The sequence below is a fragment of the Cricetulus griseus genome, chromosome 7 (genome assembly GCF_003668045.3).
Source record: "Cricetulus griseus strain 17A/GY chromosome 7, alternate assembly CriGri-PICRH-1.0, whole genome shotgun sequence".
In the NCBI taxonomy this organism is placed as follows: Eukaryota; Metazoa; Chordata; class Mammalia; order Rodentia; family Cricetidae; genus Cricetulus; species Cricetulus griseus.
The window spans coordinates 24860097-24871250 of record NC_048600.1 but is presented as its reverse complement, the minus strand read 5'-3'; the positions used below and the strand labels follow the sequence as shown (position 1 = coordinate 24871250).

At 39.4% G+C, this 11154-nt stretch overlaps 1 non-coding gene across 1 annotated transcript; it reads left to right on the top strand.

Moving 5' to 3' along the window:
- The first annotated feature begins 9846 nt into the window (after nucleotides 1-9846).
- Trnak-cuu lies at nucleotides 9847-9919 on the top strand. The gene has a single exon. It is a non-coding gene; the product is annotated as a tRNA-Lys (tRNA).
- The last annotated feature ends 1235 nt before the right edge of the window (nucleotides 9920-11154 follow it).

Here is an 11154-nt window from a genome sequence, read left to right as displayed (position 1 = left end):
TGATGTAAAAAATTAAGTAAGATCACATTTTGGAAAACCACATGAATTTGGTGAGTCCTAATTAAGCTGTTTGGGTTACTTTTTTCTTACTCCAATTTGCCTATTAATTTACCAAGTTAACTTCTGTGATTCCATTAAAGCACTAGACTTCATATTCATTTATTTATAGCAAGTTGCACTGAGGGCTTTATAGTGAGTCTAATGAGTCCATTGGCAGTCATATTCTCCATCTCTACTAACTGCCATTTTAAAAAGTTATTTTTTTCTCTGGACCAAACCTTGTCTAACAGTCACTTGGTGGTATATTTTGCTTCATCCAGTCTTCAGAAAAGTATGGTATTTATTTCATGACCAAAATTATAATTATTCCCAATGTTCATTCACATTTCTCCCATTTGTGGAGAATTTGCATCACTGATGTGGTGTGGACGTAAGAGAAGTTCATGGTTCAGATCCTATTTAACCCCTGCATAAATTCCCAATGGGACTTCCAGATTTTGTAGTTTTGCCCTCTGTGAAAATATGATCACTTTAAAAAGTTCATGTAGATGCTATAAATATGTAAATGCTGGGGGCTGATGACGTCAATGTGTCAGCCAGTCAGTGTTTAATCCCAGGCTACTGCCCACAGGCCCAATGCACTGGCCACAGGCCACTTCCCTAAATGCCATGCTGCCAATCAGCCAAGTCAGCAAGCATTTGCAAACAGAGTACTTTGTTTTCAAATAATATCTTCTTAGACTTCTCAGATTACCAATTTTTGAAGTAAACATCCAACTTGCCAAAATTTAATGAGTCTACACATCCAGCCAAAAGTCTTTAAATTCTTCTGGCTTATCATAGAGTACTTTTCTGTACACCACTGAAACAAAAATTGCATTTTATTCCTATTAATGACATGAAAGCAAATGGTTTAATTGTATGTGATGAATTTCCAAAGCCCTGTCTTGCTGGCTTCCTCCACATCTGAGAATGTACAATGGTACATTATTGCCTATGAAAATGGCTTCAAAATATTTCAGAAAAGGAATGACTCTGAAAGCTCCTCATAGTTTGTGCTGTCATCTACCTCCCCGAATAGTTACCCACATCTATATATGCAACACATAGGGTATTTTAGGGGGTTCTGGGTGTTTATAGGCAAATGGATTTAAGACAAACTCATCAGGCTTCAGCATAAGGGACCTGCCCACTCTCATCTTCCATACACTCTTTAGTCTTCTCATCTCTACGCCTTTGTTTTTTTTTTTTTTTTTTCACAATTTTTTCCTCATCCACTGTACCTTTTACCATGACAGGGGCTACAAATGACCAGGACCTTCATGCTTTTTAAATATGTTTATATCTCATCCCTCTTAATTTGAAGAACCTTCTTCCCTAAACTATGGATCTGACTTAAAACGCAGATTTACCCAGCTTCATGAACACTGTCTTTCCAGGCCTATTTCCTGGGTACCTTCTACAGGCCTAATGAGGAAGTTGCCTACTTCTTTTCCACATCACTCTGTCCATTCTTTCTCTTTCTGCCCAAGGCTCAAGCTCCATGGGTAGACATATTAAAATTTCTACCATAATATATGATAAAGGCAGAAATGCTAAATAGAAGGCTGTATATTAGAGAAAAAAGGAAAGATGGATTTCCTTTATACATCAAAGGCAGAGAGAGGTTAGTGTAAGCTTGAGTCATTGAAACCAACAAGAAATTCCAAGGTCATAGGAAAAGTTCAGTATGCATTACCATAGCACCAAGAATGCCAAGCTAATTGAACTAGTTCATTTCATATCAAATAAGAAGCCGAACCAGGGGAACATGAGCAAAGGGTCGGGGCTGGATGGGAGCCAAGTAGCTAGTACTCAGGTGAAAAATGGGTACCAATTTCTGGGGTGCCCAGAAGTCTTTATGTGATGAAGCCATGCTCCAGGCAAACTTATTTAAAAATAAATTAAAAAACAAACCTAATAAGCAGAAAGGCTGAGTGGAGGCCCCGGGGAAGAGTGGGCAGGTTGTTTTCCTCATTAGGGTGTGGGTAATAGCACTTATTTTTCACTGATCTCCCTCTCTCACAGAGAGAAGACTGAATAATAACCACTTAAGAATCAGTTTGTATATTACAAACTTTAGATCAAGCATATCTCACTGTTTTCCCCAATAAGCTCCCCATTAACCCTCCAGCCCCATACCACTCCCTTCTCTTATCAAGCTTTGACAAAGAAGGTGAGCTAAAAAAAAAAAAAGTAGACAGAACCCCAGAATGCCTATCTACCAGTAGGTACACCAACTGGAATGCTGGGTAAATTTCACTAGCTGTCTTTGATTCTCCATCTGTTGTGCTACACTCTCACTGGGCAGAAAGTGGGAGAACAAGAGAAGCTCTGCACATAGCAGTGATGATTTTCATAGAGAATACATCCTATGAAATTAGTTAAATCTGTACACTTGTTTGTCATGAATATATGGGCTCCTTGCATGCATGACCTGATATTCATTTAAGCTAACTTTCTAAAACTTTCAGGTACAGTTGGTAGTGAATGTCAATGGAGAAAGAGAAAGGATTTACAGCATACTCAGTATAAAATGTTTTATAGTTCTTTCTATCAATTATAGAGCATACATCAAGCTCATCGTGTTCTTAGACTGTTATCTCCCTGTATAGACACAAGTTACATTCAATTACTTAGTAAGCAATATAAGGTGAAATGTCACTTTGTCATGGTATTAAATCGTGTTGTTACAAAAAACATGCCATGAGATGAATAACTTTAACAACAGAAATTTTTTTCTTATGGTCTAGAGACTAGAAGACCAAGGTCACTGCCAGTGTTGTTGGGATCTTCTGGAGTGCAGGCAGTTGTGTTGTGCATGGCAGAAAGATGGATAACTGTTTGCTGGTTTCATCCTCTAAGGGCATAACCTCATTCATGGGGAGCTCCCTTCTTGGTAACTATGTTACCACCCAAAGGTCCCAGCTATTATTACTATCACACTGCCCTTAAGGTTCAGTACTGGTTACTTCAGCATCAATTTGGTCACAGCGCCTAACAGAAAGAGCTTAACACAGAAAGATTGTTCGTTCTTGCAGGTGCTTCAGTCCATCATGGTGGAGAAGCTCAGGTCACAATGTCAGCTGCATTTGGGAGATGTTGTTTACATGCAGGGTAGAAAGCTGGAGCTGGCCTATTGCCTGCTCCTAGTGACTTACTTCTGCCAGTCAAGACCCATTTCTTAAGGGTCCACAACCTCTCAGAATGATCCCACTCTTTGAGAAACAATTGCTCAAACCACAGACCTCTGGGGGACATCTGAGACACAAATCATAACAGGTTCCAAGTCACCATCCTTGTGGGAGACATGAAGATTTATTTGTAGCAGTCCCAGTGGAATGGAGCATGATGGATCTGCTTCGGCAACCAGGCAATGTGGGATTTCAATTCTTGGTTCACAGATATCATAACATATACCCTTTTAAGTAAGTAAATACGGCCCTCAATGACAAAATGAGTGTTAATGTATCAAAGGTCTATTTCATTACTCATGCTTTGTGTGCTTGCTTATCTCCAACCCACTGGATAGAAGCTCGTTGACTCCTCAGCACAAATACAGAAGCACATTTGTTTCTCACTTCCTGAAGGGAACAGGAAAAATTGCCGATGCATATGCGTATTAGGAACAGGGCTTGTACTGCACACATGGATACCATACTCATCTGTAGAAAGTTCCAAGTGGCCCAGTATCTCTTTGGCCTAGAGAAGTAAGATGAGGGAATCTGTGGCAGAGGAAAATAAGCAAGACCCTCATGCTCCCCAGGGACTCTAGCCCTTACAAAAGAGCCAAGAACACCTTAACACAGGTTCTGAATATGTGAGCTGATGACAGCAAACATGTGACTCCTTGAAGGACCCTATCTCTCAGAAAGAAAGGAAGTGTAGTTGGCAGGTGAGGGAGGAGTTTGGATGTGAGACTGTGAGTTCTGAGTTGTGGGGCACTTACATTTCTCATTTTGTTAATGGCTTTGTGACACTCTGTCATCCTGCCCAACCACAATTCTTTTATATACAACATGCAGAAAACTGTCAAGGGTGGGATCCATATGGCTGGTTTGCAGATTTCCTGAAAAGATAAGTTCTTGTTCCTTTAACATTATTTCTTTCATTTTTGAGATTATAATTGCATCATTTCCTTCCTTCCCTCCTTCCCTCTAAACTCTCCCATATATCTCTTCTTGCCCTTTTTCGAGTTCGTGTTTTTTGTCATGAATTGTTGTTGTATGGATATCGTGTATATGTACAAAATATATACTCATAATTGATAACTTATAAAAGCCAATCTCTAGAAGCAGAGAAACATAGCCCACATTTCCTAAACAAGATTTTAGTTATCGTGTGTGTGTGTGTGTGTGTGTGTGTGTGTGTGTGTGTGTGTGTGTGTGTGTACATGCTCATGTGTATATGTAAATGGAAACCGGAGGTTGTGGGTGTCTTCCTCCATCACTTTTCTACTTTGGCATTTCAGACTGGCTCTCCATACATGAAAGCTCCATTGAAGATTTCATCCTAAGTGAAATATAATATGAAGTGAAGATACAGCGGGAAATCATTTAATCATCTGTCAAATTACATTCTTTACATGTTGCCTGCATGTATCCATACATACATGTATGTGTACATGGGAGCAAATGGACTTCCACATCTGTCAAATTTTGCTACACTGGTTAAAAGTCAGGTGATGCACACATATAAAAGCAGCAATTTAAGTTACTAATTTTGTTACTGTCGGCAGTAAGGCATCCATACATGGCATGCAGATGAGGAAGGAGCCAAGGTAAGTTAAATATGTGTTTCCTAAAACACACAGTGGGATTCCTAGAAAATGCAATGCATATTGGAAGTTCTCAAAATAAAATTTATATGTATCTGAAAAAACTCAGTTAGATACTATACTCAATACATCCAGCTACATTACTGTTTATCCACTGAGTAAAATCCAAAAGATAATTCTGGAAATTGCTTGAAGAAAGTTTATTTCAGGAAAATTATCAGAATTGGCTTCCTAGTTATAAGCTTCTGAAAAAAACATTGGTACTGCAAAAACAAAACAAAAAACCAACAAAAAACAAAACAAACCCAAACAAACAAACAAACAAGTCAGGCTGTTCATGAATCCAATAGATGATAACCTATTTATTTGGATAATTCTTTATAAAAAGTAACATTTCAAAAGGAAGATTGCATGCACACGGATGACTTCTTGAATAACTTGTTATAAATTTGAGGAATACAATTTTATTCATAAAACTTTTAAAATCTTTTGTCAGCAAATGGAAATTCTCTGTATATATGAACACTTAGGCTTTTATGTATATGTATTTATGGTGTACAACATGATTTTTCTGAGATATGTATACATTGTATAATGACTAAATTCAACTAATTTACCTGGTTTATCCCCTATATCTCTTTTTGTAGTGAAGTACTTTGTCTACTATTGGAAAGTCTCAAGAATTTAGTGCATTGTGATTAGTGATGGCTGTTGTGCTGTGCTATAGGTTGGGAAGGGAACTCTGAAAGTTCTGTCATCTTTGGTAACTTAGCCACAGTCTCCAATAACACATTTCCCCATGCGTCATGGGAAGGTGGAGTGAGTGCAGTGCCTGCTTTACTTTGCTGTTAGTGACAATGAGGCTGAAATCATTGTGAATGCTTGTACACAGTGAGGAAAACACTAAGTACTCGAGAACTGTTAGCCATGACTTCTTCTGATATATCAATGACTCTCTAAACCAGTGGTTCTCGACCTTCCTAATGCTGCAATACTTTAATACAGTTCCTCATGTTGTGAAACCCCCAAGCATAAAATTATTTTTGTTGTTACTTCATAACTGTAATTTTGTTACTGTTATGAACAGTAATGTGAATATATATGTTTTCTGATGTTCTAGGTGACTACTGTGAAAGGGTGCTTTAACCCCAAAGGGGTTGTGACCCACACAGGTTGAGAACCACTACTCTAAACAATAGAAATCAAGTTTGTAACAAGCTCTTGTTTTCCTGAAGTTTTTATTGTCATTTTTAGTCTATGCTAAAGTAGTGTCATTCACAAAATTACAAAAGAAACTAAGTCATATTATTCTCTTGTCTCCTATTGGTGCTCTCCTGACTTGGGTCTGTTGTTGATTCTCTGTTACTTTAGTGCACATCTCCTCAGAAGTAGTGTCACAACACTGCGATGCCCTTGAGTTTACACCCTGGGCATCTTTTATATTTTGAACTTCTAAGGACTCAAAGGACAACTTGTGTGCATATGTGAGGTGCATGCATGTGTGTATGTGTGCTTGTGTATATAAGTACTATGGAAACAGTGTCATCGTATGTCCCTATAAAACAGTCGTAAGATAATGGTTTATTTGTGTCATTCTGGTAGCAGCATTATCTAGCTGAATGCTCTTTTCTTCATTATAAGAGATGAAAGGTTTCTCCATAGAATGTTGAAATATATTTTTTAATGCAATTCTCCAAAAGTTAACTGGCATTGCTTTCTTTGGAAATACGAAGATCACATATTTCTCATTTACAGTCAAATTAGACTTAAAATGAATAACAACAATAACAAAAAATCCACTACTGAGTAAATAGTGCTATGCTAAATTATTTTCCAGATTTTCTTTCCTATTATATGATGCTGTCCTAAAGAACCACTTTCACTTATTGAAAGAGTCAGTTTTCATGCAGGATACACAAAGTTATCAAGGGAAAACACTGAAGGTTTATTTTGGTCACAGTTTTGGAGGTTTCAGTCTATTATTGCTTTGCCCTTTTGGTCTCATGCCAGTACAGCAGGCAGTGTTACACAAGAACTCTCTTCAGGAAGCAGATGGTATGAGAAGAAGGGGCCTGGGGCCAACATCTCCTACAAGGACATGCTACCATTGACTAACCTTCAGTAGACCTCTTCCTGAAGGTTCTACTATCTTTCAGTAGTGTAACAGTCTGGGACAATGCTATTAATGTGCACACCCTTGGGTAATACTCAAGAACTGAATGATAAAATCTGTTGTGCACCCAGGGAAACAGACTCTTTAAGTAGCCTGTGTAGGATTGCAAGTAGTGACTAACTTGAGACTCTTCAGAAACAACGCTAGATTTTTTGCTTTCAGGCATAAAGTAAAGTGGTCTTTACTAGGCTTGTTTGTCAAGGTTATACAAGTTATTGGCAGAGAAGTGGTGATGTCATACCTTGCAGGATGCATGGAAGATGGACAGTATACCTCATGTTATGATAACTGTTACAGCAATTAGGATATCTGAAAACCACTACAACTCTAAATGTTTTGACACAATAGGAATTACTTTATTTCTATAATTTTGACAAAGTTGTTCACACACACATTCTTTACATTCTTTTGGTATTGGTCTATCTATCTGTCTGTCTATCTATCTATCTATCATCTATCACCGTGTCTTTTGCATGTGGAGAAAAAAAAGAGTAGGAGAACTCTGGGAGACTTTGATGGCTGAATCCTGGAAGAAATATGATTGCCTAGCACTTAGTCACATGATTCATCTACAATGGGCTAAGCCCTGGGGATCAATCCCATCTTTTCATATATAAATGAATTTGCCCGCATCCTAAGATCATAAGATTCAAGCTCAGGATCACATTGAAACACTAGATCATCACAAATCAGGAATTATATTACAACTCAGATCTGCATATGTCTTTGAATTCTAGATTTCTATCATGTGAAAACTACAAACCAACTTTGAACATATAATCACACCTATCCCTCTAACACACACACACACACACACACACACACACACACACACACACACACACACACTAGAGTGGAAGGGAATAGTGGCCATTAAACCATTGCCTAACCTGCTTTTATCTACAATTATCACAGAGCAGGATCTGTCTTTGTAGTAGAGGAGGGTCCATGAAAACCAAGTTAGTCATCACTGGTGGCTTTTCCTGTCTATTCCTCTGTGTCTGTCCACTCTGATCATAGCTGAACTAAGTTTTGAAGTCAGCTCTCTTGACAGATTGATCAAATTCCAAAGTCATTTTCTTCCTTGTTCAAGTTAAAGTTTTAGCAGTTGAAGGTATTCTACACCCCAAAGGGAACCTCATGAGTATTCATGTCTCCTAGAAATTTGTAGATATTTGCTCTATTTTAATTTAGGCAGTTCTGTGTCTCTCTAACCATAGTCCCAGCCCCCTTTTGGACTTATCATTTCCTTTCCATCTTCATTTTATTCTCAAGTGGCATCAAACTGTCACTTTTATATTGCTGGAAAAGACTGTCCATGCCTATCCTTAGGTCTGCTTTCAGAATTGTTCTATTTATTAAATCTAAGAAGGTTTACTGATCCCATGCATCTTCAGTTGCTGGGGAAACCAGGACTGTTGTCTAGAAATGATTTGAGAAATAATCAAAATGTTTTTGGAGGCTAAAGGACAACTCTACCATATTTGCCAAAAGATAAACAACCCAAAATGTTACTATCAAAAATGTGCCATAAATGATTAGGCAGACACAACTCTGTATTTTTCCATGTACCTTTCAAGACCTTCCACATTGTGGTAAGTGAGCTGGAGTTAACCTGTTTGTGATCTGAGCTTGATGATGGTAGAAATTCAGAGAAATGCTGGAGAATCTTCACAGAGGGTTTCAAGAACATCATCATCATCATCATCATCATCATCATCATCATCATCATCATCATTGAGTAAAAGGCTGTCAGAGTAATTTTCTCACCAGGTCCTTATCCAAAGTAGCCCAGGAGAGAACTCAAATCTAAGGGATTTTTAAGGACATTTAGAACAAAGCAAGAGAGTAAGAAATGGAGAAGAAAGCAAAGCTGGAGTGTGCTGAGCTGCAGTTCTGGTATCAAAGGCCATTTTTCTAAGAATTCTTTCTTCAGATGGTGGTAAGTGGGAGCTGTGCAGAGTTCTGTGCTGACAGTATGATGTCAGCTGTCAGTGGGAGAGATTTGTGTTCTCCTGGTAGATACATAAGTCCTCAGATCTAAAACATTCTCAAGGACTAACATTGCCTTTGCTGTCATATTTTCCCTAGCTTTGCAGAGGTTAAAGAGATCTCCACAGAGCAGCTCCTAAGCATGGAAAAAGAAGTAATCAAATTGGCTCATATCCCAGGGAAATGATGAGGTCTTCTTACTGAGCAATGTGTAACAGCAGAGAGGAGCAGTTTGACATCTGTGTGTGTGTCTGTGTGTGTGTGTTTGTGTGTGTGTTTGTGTATGCATATATGTGTGTGCATGCATATGTGTGTTTGTGGGTGTATGTATACATGTATGTGCATGCATATGTTAGGGGACAGTAAGCCACACCTCTTAGAAGATGGCTACAGGTGTGCCTGACCACACCTGTTAAGGTGTGGTCAAGGTGAGGTCAGGATGATGTGTAATAGGTTTTTAAGGGGCTTCAAGGCACATGGGAGCCCTTCTCTTTTCTCTAGTGTCACCATGTGATCCCGGAATGAGGACTCCAATGGAAGGCGATAAGATAAGTCTTATAAAATATATAGATTTATGATAATTAAGACTGAGCTAACAGATGAGAATCGTAGTCACTGGCCAAGCAGCATTTGCACCTAATAGAAATCTCTGTGTGTTATTTGGGGCCCTAACTCGGCGAGCAGAACTCAGGCAGCTGGCAGAAAGCGTCCACGTGGTGGTAGGGCTCGGGCGGCTTTTGCAGAAAGATTTATCATAACAGATTGGTGCCAGGAGCCTGCTGTCCACCTCCCGCACTAACATTCCCAGCTCCAGGTCCCGAAGCTGCAATACAGCTGTGCTGCCCAAATGCCAGCTCAGCTGGGAGCCCCGCAAGCTCAGTTGGTAGAGCATGAGACTCTTAATCTCAGGGTCGTGGGTTCAAGACCCACGTTGGGTGCCAGATATTACATGATGATCCGCAGTCTGTAAGGTTAAGATATCTTTATTCAGATAAACACCAGCCAAACGCAAGTTAGAGTGTATCAGGGGCAGCAAGGCAGGCAGGCAGGCCAGAGAGAAGGGATTCCATGTGTCTTGCAGCCCCTTAAAAACCTATTACTTGTTATCCTGACCTCACCTTGACCATGCCCTGACAGGCGTGGTCAGGCACAACTGTAGCCCACTTCTAGCAGGCGTGGCTTACTGTCCCCTACACATATGTGTTCAGGTGTGTGTGTGTGTGTGTGTGTGTGTGTGTGTGTGTGTGTGTGTGTGTGTGAGTGTGTGTGTGTGTATTGAGAGATCCACATATTCTCTAGGATCAGGACCTTAACTGGTTTCCCCAAGAAACTTCCTTAGTCAGTGATTCTTTCCATCCAGGAAGCTTCTTTCATGTTCTCCTGGTCTCTTCCACATGGCATGGAAGCCAGTGGCTAACACCTTCATGATGTGTTTCATCTTGAGATTACCAGCCATACAGACAAGACTTAGAAACTTAGAGCAGTCTGCTTTAATGTGCTGAGAAGTAGCATAAAGATAAGCACAAATGGCTATGGCAGTGGTGCAAGGGTCTTCAGTAGATTCTAGCCAACAAAGTTTTGGCAAGTGTTCAGTAACTTAACCTTGCTGAATGTTAGCTGCCCTATCCCTACATGCATCCAGCATTCCTCAAGATCAGGAATTGTGTCGTGAGTCTTCATTTTGCAAATGTTTAGTGAGGGCTGATATAGCAATGATTGTTCCCATCACATATTATTGACAAATTCAAGTAAAATTACTCAGGAACACACTTTAAATGTACTCACCCAACACAGTTTCTGTGTCAATTCCATATCGGACAGATTCCTTCAAAGTGAGACCTCATAGGGGGATTTCTATGTAATCAAAGACTTGTTTCTCTCTATGCCTTGTTTTCCCCTAGAATCACTGAAAGCAAATTCTTGCCGTGGGGTACATGATAGGATGTGACATTCTAAGGAGAGTCAGTTCACCAAAGATTTGGACATTCTGGTGAAGAATGAATATTCGAGCTTGCTTTTGGTTTGGTGAATAGTTCTTGCCTTTATGGCAAGCTTCTTTGTTCCCTTTGATGGGCTACACAAGTGGTTCTCAACCTTCCTAATGCTGCAGCCCTTTAAAACAGTTCCTCATGTTTTGGGGACTCTCAGCTATAAACTTATTTCCTTTCTCCTT